The following is a 16,202-nucleotide window of genomic DNA, read 5'->3' as shown; positions in this document are numbered from 1 at the left end:
TGTTTTGGGATGAAATATGCCCTAGCAAGGAAGCCCATGTATGGCCTCCCTGCTACTGAAGCTTGACATTTGCCCTCCATGATGACATTGTCAGCTCCTCACTGCAAATAGGCTGACAGTGGAAGATGGACAATTATGCAAATTCAGTGCACCTACCACTTTGAATAAGTAAAACTAGGATCTAGGAATGTTATGTCAGGCCACTCATTGGATTAGTGGCCATTGAGACATGCCTGTCCTTCCCCACAAAAACCCTGACTACCATGTGACTAAAGCCAAAAGCTCAGGATTTATGAGATAAAAGGAAACATAAATTTTATTATTTTACCTGACTTACTACCTTTGATACATACTGTTGCCAACTCTCACAATTTTATTATGAATCTCTAGATATTTGGCATTCTTAAAGATACATCTCCTGGAGTCAAGTGATTACTTGAGAACCTCAGCTTTCCCCTTAAAGAAGTGAGTTTCTAGCCCTCTTGTTTGCAGAGAACTGCTTGAAAATGTGACCAGATTGCACCCTAAAGGTTCAATAACCAGAAAGTAAACAAAGAGACTACCAAATTTAGTTTTAAAAATCTCTTTTTTTTTTTTTTTAGCCAATCTCTTCATTTTTCAGGGCCTGCCTCATGACTTTGAATGCTTGAGATTGGCAATCCTGCAAAAAGTTATGTGATAAATAATTACATATAAAATAATGTTAATAAAGCCCTGTATACTATGAAGAAGATCTTATCTTGTTCACTTTCATTTTTTTAAAGTATGCTGTTCATTAAACTTTGCATGGGACCAGATATTAGTAATATGACCTGAGGGAGAAGATGCACTTTGTTTGAACTTTATAGTCTTTGTGTTCATCTCTCTTGAATTAATTTTTCTTTATACGTCTCAATGTTTCTATTGCCTTTATACAATGTGAGCTCTCTCCAGTGGCGAAAATAATAACTGTAAATTCCCAATGAGTTAACCAAGACTCTGGATAAAGTGTCTGCTTTTATTTCAAAATTATTGAATTCAAATCCTCTTGTGGTTTCTGTTTTTATTACATTTTCTTCATACTTTTTTTATTTTCTCAGTACCAAGAAGATTGCTACATCTTGTGCATTTTGTGAAAACTAGGCCAGATATAGACCTGAGTTGCAAAACTTGGATCTGGATTTCAAACATCACACAGTTTGTGATTGTCCAGATGTGAGGTTTTGGACCAATGTGTTACAGAGATATGGGCCAGACATGTTGTTTGGGTCTAGATTAGTATCTAAACACCATTCCCTAGGGTTTTGTTTGGGGCCCATTTCTAGTGACAATATTTAAGTTACTAGTGGTGGGGGGGGGGAGCAAAACAAAATATCTATTATTAGCCCTTCACATAACCTATTTAAGGTACATGTAGCCAACCCTGGGCTGAATACTCAAAAGGAGTTAGGCTCCTAACTTCTATTGGTTTTGAGTATTCAGCCCCCTGTGACTAAATCCCCAAACATTACCAAACGTAAATTTGTGTCATGATCCATGGGTCTCAATCCTGGGTCCACAGGATTCATGGGAACAGCAACACTCCAACCCTCCTCCAGCAGCCAGCTGACAATTGCTTACCTGGGACCTACAAAGCCCAGGCCCAGTGTGAGGCTCTGCCCTGAGATCTGATTGGTGGAGTAGTAGAGTGGTTGATTGGCTTGCTAGCCCTACTTAAGCCAGCAGCAGGAACAGGAAGCTGTCTGAACAACTGGGCTCCACCCTGCTCTGGACTGTGTGCTTCTGGATTGCCTTGTGCTTCTTGCCATGGCTTAATTTCTTGGCATTCCTACCCAGCATGACTCCTGAAATCGGACTCGTGGTTCTGATCTCCAGTTTGCCTGTTGCCTCTGACCCCTTGGAATCCTGACCCAGCCAACTCTTGACTGCTGTCTCATGACTGTGGACTCTGTCTCTGACTACTAGGTCTGACTGCCAGTCACCTGACTGTGACAATCTGTTTGTGTTCTTATATCTACATGCTTTCTTTCTCTCTTCTGTGTCTCTGCCTTTCTCCCTGTTGAAGTCAACCAGAGTTTTGCCATGGACTTCAGTGGAGCCAGAAATTTACCCAGTTTCTCCTCTCAACTCTCCATATGTGTGTCTCCTTTCTGTCTCCATTCTTTTTTCTTTAAGTATGGATCTCCTCCCTGCCCTCTTCTCTGATGCATCCTGCTCCCATCTCTGCCCTTCTCCTAATCCATTCCAGACTCTCCCAGCGCTGCTCTTATCTGAGTCACCTGTGCATTTAGTTCCAAGCTCCCAGTCCTCCCTGATTCCCCTCCTTTCCAGTCTGATCACCAGTAAAAACAGCAAGAGAGCTGTTAACTTAGTTTTCTTAATGCTCTCAGTCATTTGGAATTAAGTCTGGTTTTTATTAATGTCTTGCATAAAGGTAGTTTGTCGAAAAAACATTTGCTTTGGGCCGAGATCCTCCAAGGTATTTAGGTGTCTAACTCCCATTTTAAAAAGTGACTCAGACACTTAGGGGCCTAATTTCTATTGAATTTCAATGAAACTTAAACTCCTAAGTGTCTAAGTCACTTTTAGAAACAGGATTTGGATTTTTAAGTCACTGATGCTCTGTAGAAAATTTTACCCAGGAGCTTAATGTCTCTACCTCACACACACTGTCTGACTTCATTTGAATGATTTTATTTTTTCTTTACAATCACAAATGGAATTGAATGGACTCTGACTCTGGCTTTAATCTTAATTTAACCCCATAATTCAAGATGCTGTAGTGTTTTCATTCATTTTAATCCATCAAAGCAGCTGTACATTGATTCATTCTTACCATCTTTATAAAGCGTCAAAAGACTGTCTGATCCTAAGTATTTTGCAAGCTATTTGCCCAACTAAATGCTCCCATATGTGGATTTGTAAACCATCCGAGAAACAGCAAAACAAGACCTAATTTAAATTGACCATTTAAATAGCTACTAGCCTTTTTCTAATGTAGCTATTTTAAGAGCCATCTTTATATGACTGAACTCTGGGCCATATGAAATAGCCACTGAATTCAAGATTTAATAGCATAAGTGATTCAATTTCTGCCCTGTATTGTGAGCAACAGGAACATTAAACCCAACATTTTTATTTTGTTTTCTTCCATTGCCATGTTAACATGTAGAAATATCATGGGGCTCTGGAGAGGCAGAATGTTCTTCCTTCATTTCATGTGATAAAAGATATGATTAGAAATATGAGATAGCTCATAGGAGGCATAGTTTGTGGCAAGTATTTTTGTTCTGAACCAGGTGCTGCACAGATAATGCTGCACAGTTGGCCCTAGGGTTGGCAAACTGTGACTTGGGACACTCACATTTCAGGGGCGTAAAATTCACTGAATGTGTAATGCACTGGTTTATGAGAATATATATAGCACTGCCCTCCACCGGAGGTAACATATATTATACACATGAGCAGGTGTGTGATCATGTGTATAATATATGGTACATGTGTATAATATATGTTACATCTACTGGCTAATCTATTAGAGCTACTCTTTCAGCTCTCTCTATGGAAACTTGGTTTACAGAGACTGAGAAGTTGCATATATGGTCTCCTGACTGTGTTGTATGAATATGTGTACCCATGATTGCCCACCAGTGTAATGCATTTATTATCTGTGTTTCTAGCTGCTTCACCTCTGGCCCCCTTCATTCTGTTATGATGAGATGTTTTCATGCAGCCTAGAAACCAAAGGTGTTTGCAAGTAAATCAGTGAACCTTTCTTGACTGGGAACAGAGACTATAGTACAAACAAAGAGATCCAGGACAGAAATCCCAGGAGGAGGACACGTCAAACTGAAATGATTCATTTGCTGTGAATAATTGACACTGTTATATAAATTACAGAGATAACGGAGCTTGTACAACAACCCTGGTCTTTCAGTATCAAGAACACAGGCCTCTACCATCAAAGCTAATGGAGACATACTGTTATTGATTATAGGTCCCTTATCCTCACCAAAGTACAAGATAATTGCATATTTAGAGCCACTACACTGTAAAATATGATAAATTAAGAATTAAAATGGCAAATGTGATAAAGCACAGATAGGATTTGAAATATGGATCATTATATAATATGCATCCTCTCTTTCATACATATTTTTCTGTGCTTAATTTCCTCAAAATAACCTTTCACAGATGGGTAGTAATTTACACTTAGCTACATTAGTGAGAGTTTTAACTTCCACTCTCTTATTTCCAATGTCAGCATAAATTCTCATAAAGGGCAATATGTAGCCATAAATTCCTAGGCCTAACTAAAGGTCAGGCATCATGAAAAAAATGTCCATAAGTGCCAAAAGCATAAATGAAAAACATGTGATAAGCTATTTTTGTTTCACATTCTACAAAGCAAAATTAGAGCTCTTGAAATTGTTAGGCTTTTCTTAGAGGATAACAGTGTGTTCCTTTTTCTAGCAAATAGAGATACATGATTATATTAAGACAATTTTGTCCCATTTGGCTGTTCATATTGTCATATGGAATGCCAGTGCATGAAGAAATACAGCTCTCATAAATCCATTAGCTTAACTCCTCCATCTGAAATCATGATAATATATCTGCAGACTCCTAGGTCAAGAGATTTAACTTAGCTCAACGGAAGATAAATACATTATTGTACAACCTCGCCTTTATCAGGTCAAGTTTAGCAAGTTTTAGAAGTTGCCAGTTCCATTATAAGCAGAGCTCATTGAACTCTGTAGTTACCAAAAGTGCTCCAGTTGCAGAACCAATTTTCTTGTATGAAATGTCATTGATGTCTCTCTCACATTATCTGGCTTTATTTGTCTGAACGAGCAAAAATGTCTGGTGAAAATAGTAGTAGTCATCATCATCTAATCTACTCTTTCATTCAAGAATATTGACAAAGAGTGTGTTTTTGCTTAACAACAAGAACTATCCAGAAGTGGGAAAGAAGCTGGTTTCTATGTACTGTGATGCCAGGGAAAAGGAGAACTTTATAATGTAATATCAAATTTAATAATCTAACCTATCTTTTTCAATATCATCACTAATGCCTTGTGAGGAGGGCTTTCAAGTAGGTTTGACGGGGGGCAGGAAACAAAAGCCCACAGTTAAGTCAAAAACATGGAGACCTGGGAGAAGGGTCAGAATCTGGAATGACCATGGACAATTATAGCAGTGACAAAGGAGAGACAAGAGGGAACGTAGAGGGGAAATCAAATCAGTATCTTAGATGTCTGTATACCAATGTATGAACTATGAGCAATAAACAGAAAGAACTACAAATACTAGTGAATACTCACAACTGTGACATACTTGGCATCACAGAGACTTGGTGGGATAATACACATGACTGGAATATTGGTATAGAAGGGTAAAACTTGCTCAGGAAAGACAGGCAATGATTTAGATAATGGCATAGAGAGTACATTTATAAAGTTTGCAGACGATACCAAGCTGGGAGGGGTTGCAAGTGCTTTGGAGGATAGGATTAAAATTCAAAATAATCTGGATGATCTGGAGAAGTGGTCTGAAGTAAATAGGATGAAATTCAAGAAGGACAAATGCAAAGTACTCCACTTAGGAAGGAACAATCAATTGCACACATACAAAATGGGAAATGACTGCCTAGGAAGGAGTAGTGCGGAAAGGAATCTGGCGGTCATAATGGACCACAAGCTTAATATGAGTCTACGGTGTAACATTTTTGCAAAAAAAAAAGCAAACATCATTCTGGGATGTATTAGCAGGAGTGTTGTAAGCAAGATACAAGAATGAATTTTTCTGCTCTACTCTGTGCTGATTAGTCCTCTGCTGGAGTACTGTGTACAGGTCTGGGTGCCACATTTCAGGAAAGATGTGGACAAATTGGAGAAAGTCCAGAGAAGAGCAACAAAAATGTTTAAAGGTCTAGAAAACATGACCTATGAGGGAAGATTGAAAAAATTGGGTTTGTTTAATCTGGAGAAGAGAAGACTGAGAGGGGACATGATAACAGTTTTCAAGTATATAAAAGGTTGTTACAAGGAGGAGGGAGAAAAATTGTTCTCGTTAACCTCTGAGGATAGGACAAGAAGCAGTGGGCAGTTTAGATTGGATATTAGGAAAAACTTCCTAACTGTCAGAGTGGTTAAACACTGGAATAAATTGCCTGGGGAGGTTGTGGAATCTCCATCATTGGGGATTTTTAAGAGCAGGTTAGGCAAACCCCTGTCAGGAATGGTCTAGATAATACTTAGTCCTGCCACGAGTGCAGGGGACTGGACTAGTTGACCTCTCAAGGTCCCTTCCAGTCCTACGATTCTATGAGAAGGGGAGGTGTTGCCATGTATATCAAAGATGTGTACACTTGACTGAGGTTAAGCTGGAAATAGGACACAGACTTGCTGAAAGTCTCTGGGTAAGATTAAAAGAAGTGAAAAACAAGAGGGTGAGCGTTGTGATACAAACTACCTAACCAGGAAGAAGAGGTGGATGAGGTTTTTACGAACAACTAACAAAATCATCCAAAGCACAGGATTTTTGGTAATGGGGGGCTTCATCTATCCAGACATCTGTTAGGAAAATAATACAGCATGGCACAGATTATCCAACAAATTCTTGGGAATGCATTGAAGACAATTTTTTATTTCACAAGGTGGAGAAAGCAACTGGGGGAGAGGTTGCCCTACATTTGATTTTGACAAATAAGTAGGAACTGATTGAGAATTTGATAGGGATAGGGGCTGTGCAAGCCGGAGTCCCCCAGTCCTCAGCACATTTCCGGCTTTCTTGGCACCTGTCCCCAGCAGCCGGTCCTGGGCGGGGAGTGGAGTGGGTGGGCCATCACCACCTCCCCATAGACAGTGACCCTGAGTGGAGTTAGCTGGTATGAGAAGAGCCATCCCCTCAGCTCCCCGCCCGGGCCCAGCTCCTGCGGGAGGGGCGGGGTGAAAGTAATTTAAAAGATTTACTGTTACGCCGGAGTCCTGAGCAGGAGGGCGGGGGCCTCAACTGGAAGAGGAGGGGTCTTTAAATCCCCAGGCCCTTTAAATCACCACCGGAGATACCAGCTGCGGAGGTGGCTGGGAGCCCCAGGGCTCAGGAGCAATTTAAGGGGCCCGGGGCTCCGACTGCTGCTACCACAGCGGAATCCCAGGCCCTTTAAATTCCCGCCGGAGCCCCCGGCCACCGCCGCTACCCCGGGGCTGTGGCAGCGGTGCTCCAGCGGCAATTTAAAGGGCCTGGGGCTCCCCGCAGTGGCCGGAGCTCTGGGCCCTTTAAATCGCTGCCCAAACCCCACTGCCGGAGCCCCCAGGCCCTTTAAATCACTGCCCAAACCCCGGGGTTCCCAGCCGCCTCCACTTCCTGGGGGCTCTGGCTCCCTCACCTCTGGGGAGAGGCCAAGCAAGCTGGAAGTTCCAGAGGGGAGGCACAGCAGGAGAAGGATAGAGCCTCCCTTCCCCACTGGCAGGGTGAGCAGAGCAAGCCCTGCAAGGGCAGCTCAGCACTCTCAGAAATCAGGCGGGGTGGGGGGCACTTGACCCCACATATCCCCTCTATGCATTGCCTCTGAGCAGTGGGCTTAAATTGCAGCAAGGGAGGTTTAGGTTGGACATTAGGAAAAACTTCTTAACTTTCTGGGTAGTTAAGCACTGGAACAAATGAGTAGGAAGGTTGTGTGTTCTCAGTCACTGGAGGTTTTTAAGAACAGGTTAGACAAACACCTGTCAGGAATGGTCTAGTTATTACATAGTCCTGCTTTGAGTGCAGGGGACTGGACTAGATGACCTATTGAGGTCCCTTCCAGTTCTGAACTTCTGTGTTTCTATGCATTCGTTCTTCCTTTGTTTTCATTTTAGTAGCACATGTTACATTTTATATTTTAAGTATTTGATATTTTTAATAACCTTGTTCTGCTAGCATGTAACAATTTTTTGACCTTCACGTTTACGAACTAACCCAAAATGTCCAGCTCAAGGCTTTCAAAGCTGTTTTTCATTTTACAGCAATTGTGTGTGTGATCACCTGTATGCAAAACCTCTGAATTTGTGTAACCAAATAGAAATTTTGTACATAAATCAAGTAGTTTGATGTTAGTGTTTTAATATCAGATTACCCGTTTGCAAGCAAAATTGTTGTTTATGAGTGCAAATGTAAAGGCAGAGCTAAAGTCCCTTTGCTAATTTGGGACTTAACATGCAAATTGCTATTTCCAGACAATTTCCCCCTTATATTTAGAATGGGTGATTTCTTCAGTAACTATGTGGTACCTGTTAGCAAATGTTTTACTGAGCTAGTTACTTAACATCTCTGTGCCTCAGCTTCCCCATCTCTGAAAGGACGAGAATAATTATTTCAGAGTTTTGTAAAGCACTTTGAGATTTAAAAAAATTATCATAATTAATACTTATTATAATTAATAATTAGTATTTATTATTACTCAGAGAAAGCCTAAAGTTGTTTAGCCTAACAAGATATCAGGACAGATTTCCGTTCATATATGCTGATGACAGGCAAACCTAAGAAAGTAGACGTACTAGATCAGCAGTTCTCAAACTGTGGGCCGGGACCCCAAAGTGAGTTGGAACCCTGTTTTAATGGGGTCACAGGGCTGGTGTTAGACTTGCTGGGGCCCAGGGAACTGCCCAGGGCCAAAGCCTGAGCCCCACCACCCAGAGCCAAAGCCCGAGCCCCACAGTCCGGGGTCAAAGCCAAAGATCAAGGGCTTCAGATCAAGGGTTACAGGCCCCCCACCTGGGTCTGAAGCCCTTGGGCTTCAGCTTTGGCCCCTCCACCTGGTGCAATGGGGCTGAGGCTCAGGTTTCGGTCCCCCCTCCTGGGGTCATGTGGTAATTTTTGTTGTTAGAAGGGGGTCACGATGCAATGAAATTTGAGAACCCCTGTACTAGATCATATGCTAAACCAGCTCTTTGTCTTTGTCAGCTTTCTAAATTGTGTTAATCTTGATACTCTGATGTTTTACACATGGTATACAGTGGAAACATCCATGGTTATATTAGATAAGAGGAAACATTTTTAGGGATATAAATCCTCATGCTCCAGGGAATAAGCAAGCCACTATCTGATAGAGATTATAAAGAAGAGTCCCCTTCGTCTAAAGCATCTTGCATTGTCCACTGTCAGAGTCAGAATACTGGCCTAGATGGTCCACAGATCTGATCCAGCATAACAGTTTCAATGTTCACACAGGCTTGATAGTAGTATTAAACTTTATGCATCAGTTACATAAATTGCCTTCCAGATTCCATTATAACTGATAATTCTGACATTATAAAAAAATGACTAGTACATTTAAAAAGTAAAGTGTAGGATCTTTAAACACAGATGTATTTTGTGAGATTAAGCAGCAGCCATTTACTCCTGAGAATGTAGTTGATTCTATCTGAGTTCCTAATGGAAGGAATTTTAAAATTCTTTTGGTCTCAGATAAATCCCTCTTGGATTGCAATCAGCATCAGTGTACCTCACATCTACTGTAGCTTTATTTAGCTTAACTGACAGTACCTGCAGAAGCAAAGACAGAGACAGTAAGAAAACTAAATTGCCTTCTTTTTTTTTTTTAGGTGAATTCTCTGAGAATTCATTAATAGTGCTGGTCGGAGCCTTCTACTATGCTATTATGTGTAACCTGGCGGACAAATAGAGTCAATCCGCACGAAGCAAAATAGTTTATTTCAGTGAGTAAAAGATAACAGTAGCTGGAAGTTATTGGCCTGAAGTCATTCCAGTGTGTGCTGCAAACCCATCAGTTCTCAGATGCCAAGCAGGACCTGGCTGGGTCTGTGCTTGGACATGAGACCTCCGAAGAACTCTTAAGTGGTATTGGAAGTGAGGTTGGTGAGATAAAAATAGACCAGTTCATGGTAGGGGCTTTTATTGATGCCATCTTCAGAAAAGAGATAAAACTGAGGTCTTGACTATATATTTTAAAAAATGGGCATGTTTTGCATTACTAAGACTGAGGGGGGAACTGATAACAGTTTTCAAATATGTTAAGAAGACAATGATCAGTTTTTCTCCATGTCCACTGAAGGTAGGACAAGAAGTAATTGGCTCAATCTGCAGCAGAAGAGATTTAAGTTAGATATTAGAAAATCTTTCTAACTATAAGGATAGTTGAGCACTGGAGTAGATTACCAAAGGAGGTTGTGGAATCCCTGTCATTGGTTAACAGTAGGCTAGACAAACACTTGTCAGGGATGGTCTAGGTATACTTTGTCCTGCCTCAGCACAGATGGCGGGAGGAGATGACCTCTCGAGGTCTCTTCTAGCCCTAAATTTCTGTGATTTCTTTGTTAAGCAATCTTTAACAGTTTTTGATTCCCCTGTGTCCTGGCTAAATTCATAAGAACATAAGAATGCCCATACTGGATCAGACCAAGGGCCATCTAGCCCAGTATTCCATTGAGAATGATTATGTTCATTGACACAGTAGTTTGCTAAGCAATCTTAATAGCCAATGGGTGAAATTGTAGCATCATAGAAGTCACTGAGAGTTTTGCCATTAACTTCAGTAGGCATAGGATTCCACCAATATGATCAGCAATATACATTTCAAAGTCTCTGAACTGGCTGCCCAATTGTGGCTACAATTTTTAATAATCTATTAATATTCCTAATAAACATAATCGCCTCCCAGAAAGTCCATGTGGAAAGACCCCATTATGAACATAGTAGCTGTGCTTTATATGGGTCTTCATTTCTGAATCAATGAAACTGGCAAACAGAAGGTGCCCTAAGGATCATACATATGCCAAAATGATTCAAATTTTACTACCAGTTGTATTGTGGGTCACAATGGGAAAACCAGCCATGGTCGAGACTTAACAGAACATAAATCTCCTCATACCACAATGCCCAAGCATTGAAATCTAATTCTATCTAAACCACTTTACTGGATTGTGCTCACTGCAAAAACATATCAAGAACACCTTCCTGCTCAGGTATTTTTTAACGCAGCTTACATTGCAGCTAGAGTACACAAAGTTTCTCACTTGAGTCTTGGCCTGATGCACAATGCACATGGCTTTTCTTCACTATGAGCCAAGGGCCTGAGCCAAAGCACACTGGAGTCAGTGTAAAGACTCGTATTGACTTTAACTGGCTTTGGAACAGGCCGCAAATCTTGTTCCTATTGAAGCTAATGGAGCTTTTTTCATTGACTCAGTGGGACCAGGATTTGGCCCTATATTTGACCTTATGTACTTTAGTTTACCAGTGACTTTCTTGGTACCCTTTTGTTAAATTCAATAAAAAATTTGTACAGCGTTGTACTTTCACACATTTTACACAACAATATTTGCCTGATTCATTCTCGAGGATAACTTATTTATGTTTTTCTGTTCATTTTAATATTAAAATGTGGGGCAGAGGGGAGAAAACAAATTAAAAATTCCTACTTCTTGTGTAATAGTTTTGAATCTAGTCTAGAATAGCAATGACACTTTCAAAAAGGGTTTCTGTTTCTTTGGTAAAGTTATTTGGTATCATGTTTCATTCCAGCTGTCTTCTGTGTATCAGGCTGAGGATATTTTCTAGATTATGCTCAATTTTATCTATGGTCTCTGCATAAGAAGTGTAGCTGTCTGTTATATAAGAGATGCAATTGTTTATAGTGTTATTTCTACCTTTATTTAAATAATAGGTCTGAATCAGATTAACTTTCAGGCATAATCACTGGATTCTGCATTATTTATGATCATTGATATTTAGGTTCTCTTTGCATCTATTAGATTGCTACTCATAGAAGTTTGGTTTAATCATTCAAGATGCTGATCTGACACAATCTGTTTGAAACTTTGCAGTATATTTTAAACAGCAGTTTTTCACTGGACTACTCAGCATCAGAGTCCAAAAGTGTGATATTTCAAACACTTGCTGTAAGCATGATGCATTCTGCTTTAGCATTTATTATGAAATTGATTTTACAAAGGCTAGTCCAAGTTGCTCTTTTTTTAATTAAAAAAGAAAAAGTTCAGTTACTGTTTCCAAGTTGTAACTTATGCTACTCGACCTTTATATGGTTTTGACCAGTCAGTGTGTAGACCATACCAAAGTAGCATTGTTTGATTAGCATAAAGAAAATAGAGATTAATACATTATTAAACTTTTTGATTTCTGTGTTTTTCACCAACTTTATATGCAACCAAATTTTAATACAAAAAGTTTTCTCTGTATCAGTATAAATTTTGCAATTTTGAGACATACACCCCAAAAAAATTACCAGGAGAATTGTCATGTTAATTCCTAGAGTATAAATTAGCACCAAGTACAGTATTAATTCCGATGATATCATGGGGTAATGTGTAAGTCAGTATTTAGATCCCAGTTCGGCAATATATTTAAGCCTGTGGTTAACTTTAAGCACAGAAGTACAGCGATTCAAGACAGTGGGACTACTCATGCTTAAAGTTCCACACATATGTAAGTATCTAGCAGAACTGGGGTGGGTCTTAGTGCGTGGGACTGTGTAGGAAGGTGCTAAGTGCTTCTGAGAGGCACTGGAAACCCTCCAATCCTTTTGACTTTAAAAGGAGTTTAAGGATCTGAGCAGGAGTGCTTTTAAGATACTTAGCCAATGCCCTGTTCAGTGTTGCACCACCTAACCCCTAAGGGCCCTGCTGCCTAGTGGAATTTTCAGCATTGACCCAAGTGCCCTGGCTCCCCATACAATGCATGGGGAGAATTAGGCACCTAAGGAAGGGATTTTCACAAGCTGGCCAGCTGGAGTGGGGAGCTGCCTAATCTAGCCAGGGGCGAAATGCTTAGGAGAGGGCCTCAGTGGCTGCCCTGGTGCACCTCACTGATGGGCCAGAGATAGGAATCTCCCTTTTTCCTGGGAAGCCGTGACTGTGAAAAGGACTTGAGAGCCATGGTGGATAATTTGCTGAACATGAGCTCCCAGTGCAACACTGTGGCCAAAAGGGTTAATGTGATCATTGGATGCAGAAACAGGGGAATCTCGAGTAAGAGGATTTGACCTCTGTATTTGGCACTGGTCCAACTGCTGCTGGAATCCTGTGTCCAGTTCTGGTATCAACATTCAAGAAGAATGTTGATAAATTGGAGAGGGTTCAGAGAAGAGCCATGAGAATGATTAAGGGATTAGAAAACATGCCTTATAGTGATAGACTGAGCTCCTTGAGTCTATTTAGCTTAACAAAGAAAAGATGAATTGGTGACTTAATTACAGTTTATAAGTACTTACAGGGGGAAAAATTTGATAATGGACGCTTCGTTCTAGCATACAAAGGTATAACAATATCTAATGGAGGAAATTTGAAGCAAAACAAATTCAGACTGCAAATAGGACATAATTTTTTAACAGTGAGGGTAATTAACCATTGGAACAATTTACCAAGAGTTGTGGTGGATTCTCCATTACTGGCAATTTTATAATAAAAAATATGCTTTAGTTCAAACAAGAATTATTTGGGGGAAGTTTTATGGCCTGCGTCATGCAGGAGGTCAGAATAGGTAACCATAGGAGTCCATCATGACTTTAAAATCTATGAATCTATGCTTGGAATCCCCAACTGCGAACCCTCTCCTAGAGTTAGGCACCTAAGTCAGGTCAGCCCCTTAAGCAGCCTATGCCCAAGCAGCCATTGCAGTCTCTCTGTCTCCTGCTCATACTCGATCCCTGTGCCCACCAGCTGTCTTTTATATTGGCACTCTGCTGCCCCTCCTGATGGGGGGGCTGGCAGATAACAGGTATTGGACATGGTCTGAGCATGCCTACAGGATCGGACACTGCTGGCAAGATAGGCATTCAACCACCAAGTTTGAGAATCCAGCTTTGGGCCTCCAGGGCTTTGGCTTGAGCTGGGGCTCCAAGCAGCTTGTTGGGTGATGTCAATGTGTAGGGGGCTTTACAAATGCCAACCAGCAGAAACTTAGGTGTTATGGGGACTTAGGTGCCTGCAAGGTTAAGCTGCAAATGAGTAATTGCTTGGAAAATTTCAGTGGCACCTAAATGGTGGACATCAGTGCTTCAAGAGGCAAAGAGATGCCTAAGTACCTTTAAGGATCTTGGCCTCAGCTCTTCTTAGTAGTGCTCAGCACTTCCTGGTATCAGGCCTCCTAACCCGTACTTTCTTGAGAAGCCCTTACTTTCTATAAGCTCTATTTACCAGAGATTTTTATCTAAGATTTCTGTTTACCAGAGATCTTAGCGACAGGGAATGTTCTTGATGTTTGTAAAGTAACAGACATTTACAGAGACTTTTACAAATACAAGGTACGGTAACGTCTTTTATTAGTTGGTCCAGTTAGGTCCTGGGGATCATCTTTGTTCTAGTTTTCCATAATTGTTTCATTTCATAGCATACTTTGCTATCTTCTTCATACTTTGCTATCGTCTCTTCTTGTTTCTTTTTTATGTTTATCTGCTGGGATGGCAGTATCAATTAACATAGTCTTTTGTTGTCTTCGCTACAGCAACTGTGTCCAGCCTGTTTGCCTGCACCGTTCGATCTGTGAATATTGCCAGATCCCATAAAATCTTAGCCTCTTCATTCCGTAGAGCGCTTTCGATTCAGTAGTTGGAATACTGCATGGTTGGTTTAAATCCATACTTGCCACGAAGCTCCAACACAGACACTTGGCAACCTAATTGTGTCTGTTCGTATATTCTTTCCCAGCCAGGCTCCTGCAGGCACTCAACACATGCTCTATCATCTCTTCCTTTTCAGAACACATTCTGCAGTTTGGGGAGCAATTCTGTCAATTAATTTTGTTTTGAATGTAATCAAGCCATAAGGAGTGCTCTCTTTTGAGGTATCTTTCTACAAGCTATGAGTTTGTTAATCTTCAATCGCTAATGGGTTTAATCTCTCTCCACTAATGTCTGTGCATTTCTTTAGCTATTTGCTATCTCTTTTCTTCTTATGCTTTCTTGGTCTGGAATGCAAACTTGACCATTGCTTGTTATCATGACCAGATGATCTTTTACTCTGGCTAACTCACCATATTTTGATGTTATATTTTTCATTGTCAATTGCCTCTTCCACAGATAGCAAATATTTTCCTCTATCACATTGTAGGATGCAAAAAGAAAAGGAGTACTTGTGGCACTTTAGAGACTAACCAATTTATTTGAGCATGAGCTTTCGTGAGCTACAGCTCACTTCATCAGATGTATACCGTGGAAACTGCAGCAGACTTTATATATACACAGAGAATATGAAACAATACCTCCTCCCACCCCACTGTCCTGCTGGTAAGGAGGTATTGTTTCATATTCTCTGTGTATATATAAAGTCTGCTGCAGTTTCCACGGTATACATCTGATGAAGTGAGCTGTAGCTCACGAAAGCTCATGCTCAAATAAATTGGTTAGTCTCTAAGGTGCCACAAGTACTCCTTTTCTTTTTGCGAATACAGACTAACACGGCTGTTACTCTGAAACATTGTAGGATGTACATCCTGCCCATGTCTTGACTGATATTCATTACTCTTTCTTGTTTGGATGTCAGATTGTTTTCTTCTCCTCTTGATTCTACTTGATCTCTTCAGCAGTGTACTATGTTACTGGTATCATCCACATATTAACAACTCAGAACAAATTCTTCAAGTTGAGTTTTGTACTTGAATAATTCTTATTAATCTGCAGTATTCTTTCTTCACTTCTTTTTTGATTTGCTTATGTTGTAATTCTAACAGTTCCCTGATTCCAAAGTATTTGTAGGGGCCATGCTGAGACAGATTTCAGATAGTACCCTCATTAACTTGTATGCCACCTGATTGTACAGGTTTGCCCTCTTTACAGATGCCAACGCACATTTAGCCAAACCAACCCATAGCTTTGTATCTTCACCAAACTTTTCTACACTTCGTAAACCTCTGTGTCTCTTTTTGTGACTGTCCCTTTAATTTTAGATTATCCATGTATAAAAATGGTTAATTGGTTATTGCTCTTTGCCAATATGATAAATTGTGGTTATCTCACAAAGCATCCATATCAGTAGCAGCATTGCCCATGAACCTTATTGGTGATACCCTTGAGAGATTCCTCTTTTAATTTGGACCTCATCAGTGAGAGTCTCATCCTGATAGAGTCACGTGCTCCAGTTAACCATGGATTGCTGCAGAAAGAAAATGCCCTTTAGAGGAACCTGGTACGTTTTCAGTGTCTCAATCCACAAAAATGAAATGCTGTCATGTGCTTTTTGGTAGTCTATCCACACCATCTCTGCATT

At 40.5% G+C, this 16,202-nt stretch overlaps 1 protein-coding gene across 1 annotated transcript in view; it reads left to right on the top strand.

Annotated features, from left to right (window-relative positions):
- Nucleotides 1-16,202, top strand: part of MAGI2 (membrane associated guanylate kinase, WW and PDZ domain containing 2) — a 1,194,001-nt gene that overhangs the window by 953,137 nt on the left and 224,662 nt on the right. The gene's annotated exons all lie outside the window — the stretch shown is intronic.

This window comes from Eretmochelys imbricata, chromosome 1, assembly GCF_965152235.1.
Source record: "Eretmochelys imbricata isolate rEreImb1 chromosome 1, rEreImb1.hap1, whole genome shotgun sequence".
Classification (NCBI taxonomy): Eukaryota; Metazoa; Chordata; order Testudines; family Cheloniidae; genus Eretmochelys; species Eretmochelys imbricata.
The sequence above is the reverse complement of the archived record's forward strand: the minus strand, read 5'-3'. Positions and strand labels throughout refer to the sequence as shown.